Raw genomic sequence first — 12,986 nt, forward strand, 5'->3', positions numbered from 1 at the left:
ACCAAGGGAGACAGGATAGCCGTCTTCCAATATTCGAGGGGCTGCCACAGAGAGGAGGGGGTTAATCTGTTTTACAAAGCACCCAAAGACCAGATAAGGAATAATGGATGGAAACTGACCAAGGAGAGATTCAACCTAGAAATAAGGAGGAATTCTTTGTCAGTGAAATCAACCAGTGGAACAGAAGTTGCTTTCAGAAGTTGTGGGAGCTTCATCCCTGGAGGCTTTCAAGAAGAGACTGGACTTCTATCTGTCAGAAATGGTGTAGGCAGGGTCTCCTGCTTGGACGGGGGGTTGGACTAGATGACCTACAAGTTCCCTTCCAACTCTGTTATTCTGTTCTGTTCTGAATTTTTCTACTTTATGAGAGATTAAGACTTCAATGTCTTAACTTGAGGTTAGCCCTAAGAAGAAGAATGCAAAAGGTAAAGACTCTGCTGAAAATGTTGCAAAGAAAACTGCAAGGACTTGTTCATGTAATAGCCAGGAATTGCTTAAAACCAACAACCCCCCCCCCAAAAAATACCAAATCAAATCCCCAAAATATAATGCCTTAGCTCAGGGGTCTCCAAACTTGGCAACCTTAAGATTTGTGGATTTCAACTCCCAAAATTCTTAAGTCCACAAGTCTTAAGGTTGCCAAATTTGGAGACCCCTGGCTTAGCTTATACAAGTGTATCTCATAAGTCATAAGTCATAAGTTTATTTTGTCAAGCATATATAAGATAACAGGTAAAAGTATAAGCATAATTAGAATACATGAAAAGAGTAAGTAAAAAGGAATATTAGGACAGGGACGGAAGGCACGCTGGTGCGCTTATGCACGCCCCATACAGACCTCTTAGGAATGGGGTGAGGTCAACAGTAGACAGTCTAAGGTTATAGTTTTGGGGGTTTGGGGAAGAGACCACAGAGTCAGGTAGTGCATTCCAGGCAGGGTGGATAAAAATCAATGATTTTTTTAAAAAAATCAAAAAAAATGGATTTTTTTTATTTAAATCGGATTTTTTTTATTTTTATCGAATTTATTTTAATAAAAAACTTTTGGGGTAAAAATCTATCGTAAGATAGTTTTCTATTTAAGATACATAAATAATTTAGTTTATTCAGCATGAAATGGAGCTTAGTTACATAGCAGGAGGCTGTATATTCTGCAACACTGGGACTATCGGTGAGTCAACAGCGGGTCAAAGGAGTAGCAGAGATGACAGTTGCTCTTTAAAAATTATGATTTAAATCGAGTTGATTTAAATCAAATCCACCCTGATTCCAGGCATTGACCACTCTGTTGCTGAAGTCATATTTTCTGCAATCAAGTTTGGAGCGGTTTACCTTGAGTCTGTATCTATTGTGTGCTGGTGTGTGTTCTTAACACAGGACAAATTCTTGCAAGTCTGTTTACTTCAATGAATATATTTTTCTTTCTTTCTTTCTTTCTGCTCTTGGCTCCAACCCTTCCTCAGAAACAAAAAAACAACTTCCAATTAGCCATTAGAAGGATGTTTTTACCACAGGCGTACAAGATAAATCAAACCAATAATATGATTAGAGTCATCTGGAATCACACGCCAAGCTAGGTAACCTTCCTGTTTTTTCAAAAGCGATCAGGGCTGGGGGAACAGATGTTATCTCCAGATGTGACTAAATTACAGTCTCAGCAATCTTCACCATTGGCTATGCTGGTTACATGCTAGCTGGAGTTGCTGGCCAAAGGTATTAAAATTTAATATTTTAACTGTGGGAACCAGATATGTCTACCCTAACAAAGGGAAAGACTATAACAGTCTTCCAGTACTTGAGCGGGAGAAGAGAGGGTCGACCTAGTCTCCAAAGTATGTGAGGGCAGGGCAAGAAGTAACGGATGGAAGATCATTACAGAGAGATCCAACCTAGAACTAATGAGAAACTTCCTGACAGTGAGGACAATTAACCGGTGGAACAGTTTGCTACTAGAAATCGTGGGCGCTCCATCACTGGAAGTTTTTAAGAAGAGACTGGACAGCCATTTGCCCAGAATGGTATCGGTATATCTACTGCTTGACCAAGGGGAGACCGCCTCCCCCAAGGTCCCTTCCAACATTGATATTCTATGTTCTCTTGTTTCTTCCAGTGACTTTGCTGGATCGGATGCCTTGAATGAGTTTGCATTGATTTGGGCAGTTCCTGTTAAATTTGTCTTCTTCTTCACACTCACATCTAACATCTGTAGGGTGTAGGGTCTCCTGCTTGGGGGGGGAGGTTGGACTAGATGACCTACAAGGTCCCTTCAAACTCTGTTAATCTAATCCAGGGGTCGGCAACCTTAAACGTTCAAAGAGCCACAAAGGTCCTAACTGGAAGCCCCCCATTCAATTCTGGAGCCAACTGGAAGTCCAGTTCCCGCCACCATAGAGCCTCCTCCTAGCATGGCATCCTTTTTCCTCTGCTGACCAGAAGTCCGGTTCCCCCACCATAGAGTTTCCTCCTAGCACGGCATCCTTTTTCCTCTACTTGTCCTAACAGAAAGCCCTAGCAATTGTGGAGCTGACCAGCGACAGGGAGCCAGAGCAGAGGGATGAAAGAGCCACACGCGGCTCCAGAGGCGAGGGTTGCTGACCCCAATCTAATCTAATCTAATCTAAATCTAATCTAATCTAATCTAATCTAATCTAATCTAATCTAATCTAATCTAACCATGTCTCCCCTGGTCCTTCTCTTCACTAGACTAGCCATGCCCAGTTCCTGTAACCGTTCTTCATATGTTTTAGTCTCCAGTCCCCTAATCATCCTGGTTGAATCAAAGAGGACAAGGTTGAATGCCAGCTATCTTGGAAATGAAAACAACCCATTTCATGTGACATTTTATCACTTAGCTATTTGTCTCTAAATGTACTAAGAGATATTTAGATATTTGTCTCTAAAGGTATTCAAAATGTAGGGTCGCTGTGCATGTATTTTTCTACCTCATGTAAACATTCAATTTTAAAGTTGATCTTGGTGTTTCATAATCTTAACTCTTTACTAAAAATAACAACCTGTTTGGAAGCTTCAGAATAAATCAAAAATCTAAACCACAATTTGAAATTGTCTTTAAGTGATACTGACGGCAACAAATTCAAGCCCCCCTCCAAAGACTCACCTCCAGATACACACACACACACATATATATATATATGTTCCAGCATAAATCTGGAACACCTTGAGCAATTTCACCCAAACTTGGTACACAGATGACTTACTCTCTGGAAAGAAATACTGTGGGGGTAAGACACCCCTAACATCCCTCGGCATGTGTGTTCTGTTAAGATACAGCCTGTTGTGCCTTAAAATGGCTTCTACTGTACTGCCTTAAAATGGCTTCTACTCTGCAGCACAATGGAGTTGCCATGGTAACGGCTTCACAGTACTCCACAATGGGGCTCCCTCTGGTAAGGGGGAAAATTCAACATTAGAAATTACGTTTGGTCCAGACATTTTCAATAAGGCTTGGATTACTCTTGAGGACAAATGTATGGCCATGATCAATAAAACATTACTGCAACTCGGCCTGCCTGTACCACTACGAGACCAACACAACGTACTTCACGCAGATTACATACGAGAAAAGATCTACAATGTCGAACAGCTTAGTGCATATATCACAGACAAGAAGCCACTTCTAAATCAAGATCAGAAAAAAGCATACCAAATGATCATGGATCAGCTAGCAAAGCAATAAGGTGGTATCATTTTACTTGACACTTTTGGGGGCACAGGGAAAACGTTTTTAACTAATTTAATTCTCACCGAAATCAGGACTCAGGGTGAAGTTGCTCTTCCTGTCTAATACAGGATTGGGATAAATAAATACCCAGACAACGCCCGGTTATCATCTAGTTAAAACTAAAAGGGCGATAATGACCAGGGGTGAAATGCTTCTGGTTCAGACCGGATCGCCCAATCCAGTAGCGATGGGGGCGGGTGGTTCGGAGAACCGGTAGCAAAAATCCCTGCGTGCCCCCCCTCCCCATGCCCAGCTGAGCCGTGCAATCATCAGAGGCTGTTTTTTTACTTTTAAAAGCATTTTTTCTACAACCTCTTTGGCCAAAAAAAAAATGCTTTTAAAAGTTTTTTTAAAAAGCCTCTGATGATCGCGCAGATCAGCTGGGATCATCAGAGGCTTTTAAAAGCATTTTTTCTACAACCTCTTCATCCGAAGAGGTTGTAGAAAAAAAAAAGCCTTTAAAAGCCTCTGGCGAACCCAGCTGAGTTGCCTGATCGTCAGAGGCTTTTAAAAGCATTTTTTCCTGCAACCTCTTAAGGTTGTAGAAAAAATGCTTTTAAAAGTAAAAAAAAAAAAAAAAAGTTGGCCATGTCCACCCAGTCACATTACCCACCACCCCACCTAGCCACGCCCACAGAACCGGGTAGTAACAAATTTTACATTTCACCCCTGATAATGACCGTATTTTCCAATATTGTGTTTGAGTGAGTTTAGCAGTTTCTCTTTTGGCCATTCCTGTAAAAGCTCTGGAAACATCTGGCTGACCAGAAATGAGACAGGATTCTGGATCGGATGCCGGCGTGGCCTGATGTTACCCCAAAAGGTCTCTCCTAGGTTCTCGGTGTTCAGATCATATCGACAGTTTGAGGGCTGTCCAAACATCTGGCAGGCTTCAGGTTGAAGAAAGCTGAACGCAGAAACAGTACAAAGGAAATCACTTCTTTGACATGAAGCCAGCCAAATCCACATGGATTTTCTAACAAGCCTCCGCATCCGTTTGCAAGTCTGGATTGGTATTGACAATCTTGTATTTCCATACAGAGCACGCAAGGCTGTTTATTCCTCAGGAAGGCACGCACACCCAGGACTCATCAAAATAACGTGTATATTTGTCTTTGAATTGCATTTTAGAAAGTACTGATCTCTTAAGAACCTAATTTTCTCCCTTGAAAAATGGCGGGGAGAAGGAATAGGGAGCGTACAATCCAGGGGTGGGCTGCTGGGGGTTTACTAGGGTTTGGGAGAATCTCTAACTAAGAGTCTGTGCAGTTCAGAGAACCCGCAAATCCCACTCCTGGCTGGCCCTACCTACCCTGCCCCCCCCTCCCAGGCAGTCCGTTTTGTATGCAGGTAAGTGCAGGGCACGCACAGAGGCTCGGGGAAGGCGAAAACGGGCCTACTGGAAGTTCGGGAAGCTCCAGAGGGCCTCCGGAGCCTGGGGAGGCCATTTTCATCCTCCCGGAGGCTCAAGAAAAGCCTCCAGAGCCTGGGGAGGGCAAAAATGTCGTTCTCCCCCTCCATGGTGCAGGAGGCCATCTAGGCCACGCCCACCATGGCCACGCCCACCCAGCAACCGGGCAGAGAACCTCTTGCTAAAATTTTTGAAGCCCAACCCTGGTACAATCTATAATTCCCAATTCACCCACTAACAAAATCCCATCTCCAGAGACATCAAAAGAGACACTGAGGAGACTATGAGAAAAGGAACATCTCATTGATGTGGGTGCCAATTCCTTGAAAAACTTTTTAAAAATCCCATCTCTGACACATTATCACAAGTACTTCGTGGTCTCAATTTCTGCCTGAGGCCAGAGCCTCACATTAGTTCAACAAAAGTGTGTTCTTCTTACAAAATAATCTGCTTTCATAAATGACCCAGGGTTGAATCTGGCCTGTCAAGATGTAGAAACAGAAAGAATCAAGGCACTTCTGTTACAGAGATTTCAACAGAACGTTATCCTCGCATGCAAACCCCACAATACAGCTATTGCAGAACATAACTGAGGGTTTTTTTTCATATAATTTTATTAAGATTTTAATAAAGAGAAAAACTTACAGAATTGAATATTTAGAAGAAAGAAAAGAAAAAAGAAAGAAAGAGAAAAACAAAAAGGGAAAGAAAAACCAAAAATGCCAGAAGGAAGGAACAAAGGGAGGGAGGGAGAGACAGAGACAAGGAAGGAAGGAAGGAAGGAAGGAAGGAAGGAAGGAAGGAAGGAAGGAAGGAAGGAAGGAAAGAGAAAAGGAAAAAAGGAAAGAAAAACCAAAAATGCCAGAAGGAAGGAACAAAGGGAGGGAGGGGGAGACAGAGACAAAGAAGGAAGGAAGGAAGGAAAAAAGGAAGAAAGGAAGGGAGAGAGAGAGAGAGAAAGGAAGGAAGGAAGGAAGGAAGAAAAAAAGAGAAAAGGAAAAAAGGAAAGAAAAACCAAAAATGCCAGAAGGAAGGAGTGGAGGGAGAGAGGGAGAGACAGAGACAAGAAAGAAAGAAAGGAAAGAAAGAAAGGAAAGAAAGAAAGAAAGAAAGAAGAAAGAAAGAGAGAGAGAGGGAAGAAAGAAGGAAGGAAGGAAGGAAAGAAAGAAAGAGAAAGGAAGAAGAAAGAAAGAAAGAAAGAAAGAAAGAAAGAAAGAAAGAAAGAAAGAAAGAGGAAGGAAGGAAGGAAAGAAGAAAGAGAAAGAAAGAAAGAAAGAAAGAAAGAAAGAAAGAAAGAAAGAAAGAAAGAAAGAAAGAAGAAAGAAAGAGAGAGAGAGGGAAGAAAGAAGGAAGGAAGGAAAGAAAGAAAGAGAAAGGAAGAAGAAAGAAAGAAAGAAAGAAAGAAAGAAAGAGGAAGGAAGGAAGGAAAGAAGAAAGAGAAAGAAAGAAAGAAAGAAAGAAAGAAAGAAAGAAAGAAAGAAAGAAAGAAAGAAAGAAAGAAAGAGAAAGAGAAACAAAGAAGCAAAGAAACAAAGAAACAAAAAAGCTTTCAATTTTTATAGCGGTTATAAGTCTAAATTTATTGCCTGCTTAATAGTTGTAGTATGACTTTCATTTTCTACAATAACTTTTTTCTAATCATCAAAACCGCATATCACAAGTTCCTCTATTTTCTATTTTCCTGCAAAAAAATCTATATCAGGGGTCAGCAATAAAGTGACCCCTGATCTTTGCCTTCTCAGCAAAGTTCCATCCTCTTCATTTCTGGATCGTGTCCGATCTTTCCCCTTAAGTGCATGTAATAATCTTCCTGCAGTTAGGTACAAAAACAAAATTCCAGTCCCCAAAGAAAAGACTCAGGTTTCAATTGTAGGCAGATAGTCCTCGAGTTACAACCACGTTTCGCTCCAGAATTGATAAGAAAGGCAGTTGTTGAGTGAGTTATGTCTGATTTTATGAACTTTTCTTTGTCCTGTTTGTTAAGTGAAACAAACATTGCCGTTGTTAAGGGAATCATGCGGTCTTTAAGCAAATCCAGCTTCTCCCATTGAAAACTTCACCCGTCAGAAGCTGGCTGGGAGGCTCACAGATATTGATCACATGACCCTGGGACACCGCAACAGTCACAAGTACATGCCAGTTGCCAAGCACCTGAGTTTTGATCACATGACCACAGGGATGCTGCAACGGTCATAAATGTGAGGAGTGGGTTGTAAATCACTTTTTCAGCACCCTTGTAACTTCAAATGGTCACAAAATGAATGGTTGTAAGGCAAGGAGTACTGGTAATATGACTCAGTTTCCAGGAGCTTCAAGTGGGCACCTGTCTGTCACCTCTCCAGGGGAGATGCGATAGTAGTCTTCCAATATTTGAGGGGCTACCACAGAGAGGAGGGGGTCAAGCTATTTTCTAAAGCCCCTGAAGGCCAAACAAGGAATAATGGATGGAAATGGATGAAGGAGAAATTCAACCTAGAAATAAGGAGAAATTTCCTGACAGTGAAAACAATCAACCCATGGAACAGAAGTTGCCTTCGGAAGTTGTGGGAGCTTCATCCCTGGAAGCTTTCGAGAAGAGACTGGACTGCCATCTGTCAGAAAAGGTGTAGGGTCTCCTGCTTGGGCGGGGGGTTGGACTAGATGACCTACAGGGTCCCTTCCAATTCTGCTAATCTGTAAACCTCTTTCAGCTTGTAACATTAAGCACAGGCATAATGGGGTTTTCTTGGTTTCGGTTTAGAAAAATGTGTGAAAGCAGCCAATTGTGGCTTATTCAATAGGCCAACATTAAACAGACTATGGTTTAAGGCAATGTGGGAAGCCAAGCACATGCCTCATTCCCGCTCTGTGCTAAGTCACCAATAACCATGGCGTGTCAAATGATCCTCAGTTGGTTGGGTTCACCTTCACGTTTACACCAGAGAAACTCTGAATTAGGCCCTACAAAAGTCGAAAAATCATCAGCAAAGAAATCGCATCAAGGACACAAATCCATTCGCATATTTAAAAGCTCACAACAACCTGAATCTCAGGGAATATAAGGTAGTCCTGGACTTACGAACACAACTGAGCCCCCAAATTTCCATGGCTAAGGAAAGTTTCTCCCCATTTTACCACCTTTTTTGCCACAGTTGTTAAGTGAATCAGTACAGGTTGTTAGGTTAGCAACAAGGTTGTTAAATGAAGCTGGCTTCCCCATTGACTTTGTGTGTCAGGTCACAAAAGACAATCACATGACTCTGGGACACAGCAACCGTCCTATTAATAAGTTGCCAAGACTCTAAATTTTAATTATGTGGCCATGGGGGTACAGCAGAGGTGGGTTTCCTCAGGTTCTGACCAGTTCTGACGAACCTGTAGCGGAAATTTTGAGTAGTTTGGAGAACCGGTAAATACCACTTCTGACTGGCCCCAGAGTGGGGAGGGAATGGGGCTTTTGCAGTATCCTTCCCCCAGGAGTGGGGAGGGAATGGAGATTTTACAGTATCCTTCCCCTTTCACGCCCACCATGCCACGCCCACCAAGTCATGCCACGCCCACCAAGCCACACCCACAGAACCAGAAGTAAAAAATTTTTGAAACCCAGCACTGGGACGCGGCAATGGTCGTAAGGGTGAAAAACGGTCCCAAGTCACTTTTTTCAGTGCCATTGTAACTTCGAACAGTCACTAAACGAATGGTTGTAAGTCAAGAACTACCCGTGCAAGACTTATTTAAAAAAAAATTAGTGACAATTTGTTTTCGTTTTCGTTTTCTTAGTTAGTTAGTTTATCTTAGTTAGATGATGTTTATCCTCCCTGGGAAACTTCAGAATCTGATGAAAGAGAAAGTAAAGTTTGCACTTTTTCTGAATTTTCTGACAGGCTCATATTATTTTCCCTACTTGATTTAAAGTACAGAAGATGCTGACGTTAATTATTTCCAAAATATGCAAAAGGAAGCAGTTTTCCATCTCTGCTTCCTCCAGAAAAATCTATTTATGACATAGTTTACTGATGGTGAAGCATTTGTTTGCTTCTGGTCGCATTTAATATTGCAAGTGGGGATGGGGGAAGGACTACATAGGCCAGGGTGAGGCTGCAAAGAGAAAAGACATTTTTGCATAAAATGGGGAAGGAGAGAATGCACTTATGCCTTGTGGTTTTGATGATTAGGAAAAAAAATGGATAATAGGAAAAAAAAAGTTCACTTAGAGAAAGTAGAGAAAGAAAACTGCCCAGAGTCGTTTTATAGCTCAGATGGACAGCATATAAATTTAATAAAATAAAAAAAAAAGAGAGAGATAATTTTGTCATCCTACTTGCTACAGAAAAACTGGAAGGATTTTTTTTTTCTTTTTATTCTTTCTTGTTATAATTTTTTTTCCCTCCTGTTGCTCTTTGTTGCTTCTATTTTGCATTGGATTATGTTAGTTTTTATGCTCTGTTTAAAACGTTTATTAAAATTATTGGAGAAAAAAACAGACGAAGGGGAAAGGATCGCACTGACACAGCCCCCAATGTTCTTTGATTACCCTCTTCTAGAACAGAGAGTAAACAGGGTTGGGAGGGACCTTTGGAGGTCTTCTAGTCCAACCCCTTGCTCGGACAGGAGATCCTACACCCATGATGGCGAACCTATGGCATGTGTGCCACAGGTGGCACGCGGAGCCATATCTGTGGGCACGCAAGCGTTGCCCTAACTCAGCTCCAGTGTGCATGTGCGGGCCGGCCAGCTGATTTTCAGGCCTTCCGGGCCCACCTGAAGTTGGGAAGTGGGCCGTTTCCGGCCTCCAGAGGGCATCCGAGGTGTGTGTGTGTAAGGCTGTTTTTGCCCTCCCCAGGCTCCAAGCCTCTGGAGCCTGCGGAGAGCGAAAAACGGGTCTACCGGGCTCACCTTTTTGCTGTCACGCTGCACATGCATGTGCGGGGGGGCGGGGGGACATTGAATTATGGGTGTGGGCAGGCACGTGACCCCCCCCCCGCAAGCTCCCCCCACTTTTGGCACCCGACAGCAAAAAGGTTAGCCATCACTGTCCTACACCATAGCTGTCTAGTCTCTTCTTAAAATCCTCCAATGATGGATGGAGCACCCAAAATGTCTGGAGGCAAGCAGTTTTACTGGCTGTGAACCTTGCGCAATAAAACTGTCTCTGGCTGACCTAGGAATGTTGCTTGGTCCTTTCATTCCACAACAGTTTCACTGGTTAATTGCTTTCACTGTTAGGAAATTTCTGCTTAGTTCTAGATTGGAGAACTCTACATCTGCACAGGAGGGTCCGGTCGCCCACCTGCCTACCTTTTCTTGGCCTTTCATTCATCCATCTCGTGCATGCGATGAGCAGGTGGGTGGAGCCTCCTGCCGCTACCAGTAACGGGGCGAACTGGTAACAACCCACCACTGGGCTAAGGGACAACAACATAAAAATACAGCACCCATCTCAAATACAGATAGTCCTCTACAGTCTGTCAACCCTGAAGCAAACCTGGCGGAAGCCATCTTTATGGCTTCAGGGTTGCCAGAAGACGGGGTGGGGTGGGGGAATAGATAGCTGGGCTTTTGTAGTCAAAACAGAAAGTTTTCCTGTGGGAACCAAGGTCATTTCAACAGGTGGCTGGAAAGAGGAGGAGTAGAGTTACCAAGCAACCGGCCAGCACCTCTATTGGACAATGTGATGAGTGGTGGGATTCAAATTTTTTACTATCAGTTCTGTGGGTGTGGCTTGGTGGGCGTGGCATGGCTTGGTGGGCGTGGCTTGGTGGGCGTAGCAGGGGAAGGATACTGCAAAATGTCCATTCCCTCCCGATCAGCTGGGACTCGGGAGGCAGAGAATAGATGGGGGTGGGGCCAGTCAGAGGTGATATTTACCGGTTCTCTGAGTTACTCAAAATTTCCGCTACCGGTTCTCCAGAACTGGTCAGAACCTGCTGAATACTACCTCTGAATGTGACTGATGACTTGGGGGAAAGGGGGAATGTTCATTTTTTAATTAAGTGAAAACCGTGAGAACTTTCAGAGTCGGTTTTCACCAATTGTGCCAATATGGTGTATCCAATAATTTATTTATTTTATTTTATTTTATTTCGAATTTATATACCGCACCTTCTCCCGAGGGACTCAGGGCGGTGTACAGCCAGATAAAAAACATACAATACAAACATTAAAAACAATTAAAAGGATATATATTAATTTGGCCCCAATTTAAGATAACAAACCAATTAAAAATTAAAAATGCTAAAAAATATGTTAAGCCAGCCTGGCTTGCTGAAAAAAGAAAGTTTTAAGGGCACGGCGGAAGGCACCGAGGTCTTGGATTCTCCTTATCTCTGGGGGCAGCTGATTCCAAAGGATAGGTGCCCCCACAGAGAAGGCCCTCCCCCTGGGGGTCGCCAGCCTACATTATTTGGCTGCTGGCACCCCGAGGAGGCCCTCTCTGTGGGAGCGCACGGGTCGGTGGGAGGACCGCAGCAGGCGGTCTCGAAGATAACTAGGTCCTATGCCATGGAGCGCTTTAAAGGTGGTAACCAGCACCTTGAAGTGCACCCAGAAGACCACTGGGAGCCAGTGCAGCTCACGCAGGAGCGGTGTTATGTGGGAGCGCCAAGCAGCTCCCGTAATTACCCGCGCAGCCGCATTCTGGACCAGCTGGAGTTGTTCTTTGAGGAATCTACTTGCCTCGGAGTTCTGTTTTCAATGGGTGCATTACTTGGAACGTTGACACAGTCATTTAACAACCATTCCAAGTTACAATGGACTCTTTTAAAAAAACCCTACTTATGACGCATCCTGGAAGTGGCAAATGCCACCTTCCTGTGGTTAGGTGCTTGTATTTTGGGCTCGCATTTATTGCTGGTTCTAGCATTCTGCAAGACTATGACAGACATGCGGGATTCTTGGCAAATCAGTCAAACTATTACACCCTCAAGAAAAAAATAAGCCGGTTCCTGTGTAAACTTTCCCATGAACTCTGTGTGAATGTTACGCTAAATCGAAAAATTTAACAGCTGGGGTTTTTTTCCTGATGACATTCCTCTTTACTAGAATGTGGTTTAATTTAGCTTGAAATCCTGGCCAACGGCCATTTCAAGAATCCAAAATAGTGACCAATATGGCCGATGGGTTATTTTACAGAATATTTGCACGTCCCTCTGAGAGTTCATGTGAATTTACTTACTGTATGTGCTACCCCTTGCAAATGTATGCTGGACTCTAACAGATCAAACCTGAAACCCTGGTTTACAATATGGAGTGGCTGTTTCTATGGTTGCAAAGCTCAAGGTGAACACCAGATGGCAGCAAATACATAAAATGGAACCTTGTTGCCATCTAGTGGCTGAGTGGGGTTTTGCAGCTGAGATGCAATGTCCAAACAACTACAGGCAGTCGTCAAGTTACAATGGTAATAGAGTCTGCCCATTACAATTGTAAGTTGTAAGAATCGTTGGTCACATGATTTTGTGACTTTTTTGCAGTAGTCGTTAAGCAAATGGCATAGCCTGAAGTGGGAACAACACGGCCCTATGTGGAAGCATCATGGTAAATATTATGGGTGAACATGGGAGTTTGGTGTTTTGGTGCAATGATTAGAATGCAATATTGGAGGCTAACTCTGCCCACAATCTAGAGTTCAATCCTGACCCCCTCAAGGTTGATTTAACTGTCCATCCTTCCCATGTTGGTAAAATGAGGACCCAGATGGTTGGGGGCAATAGGCTGACTCTCTAAACAGCTTAGAGAGGACTGTAAAAGCACTGTGAATATAAGTCTAAGTGATATCGCTATTGCCCTGCCTGTCTGCCTGCCTTTTCCTTCCTTCCTTCCTTCCTTCCTTCCTTCCTTCCTTCCTTCCTTCCT

The sequence above is a fragment of the Pantherophis guttatus genome, chromosome 11 (assembly GCF_059756535.1).
Source record: "Pantherophis guttatus breed Tessera chromosome 11, ASM5975653v1, whole genome shotgun sequence".
Taxonomy (NCBI): domain Eukaryota; kingdom Metazoa; phylum Chordata; class Lepidosauria; order Squamata; family Colubridae; genus Pantherophis; species Pantherophis guttatus.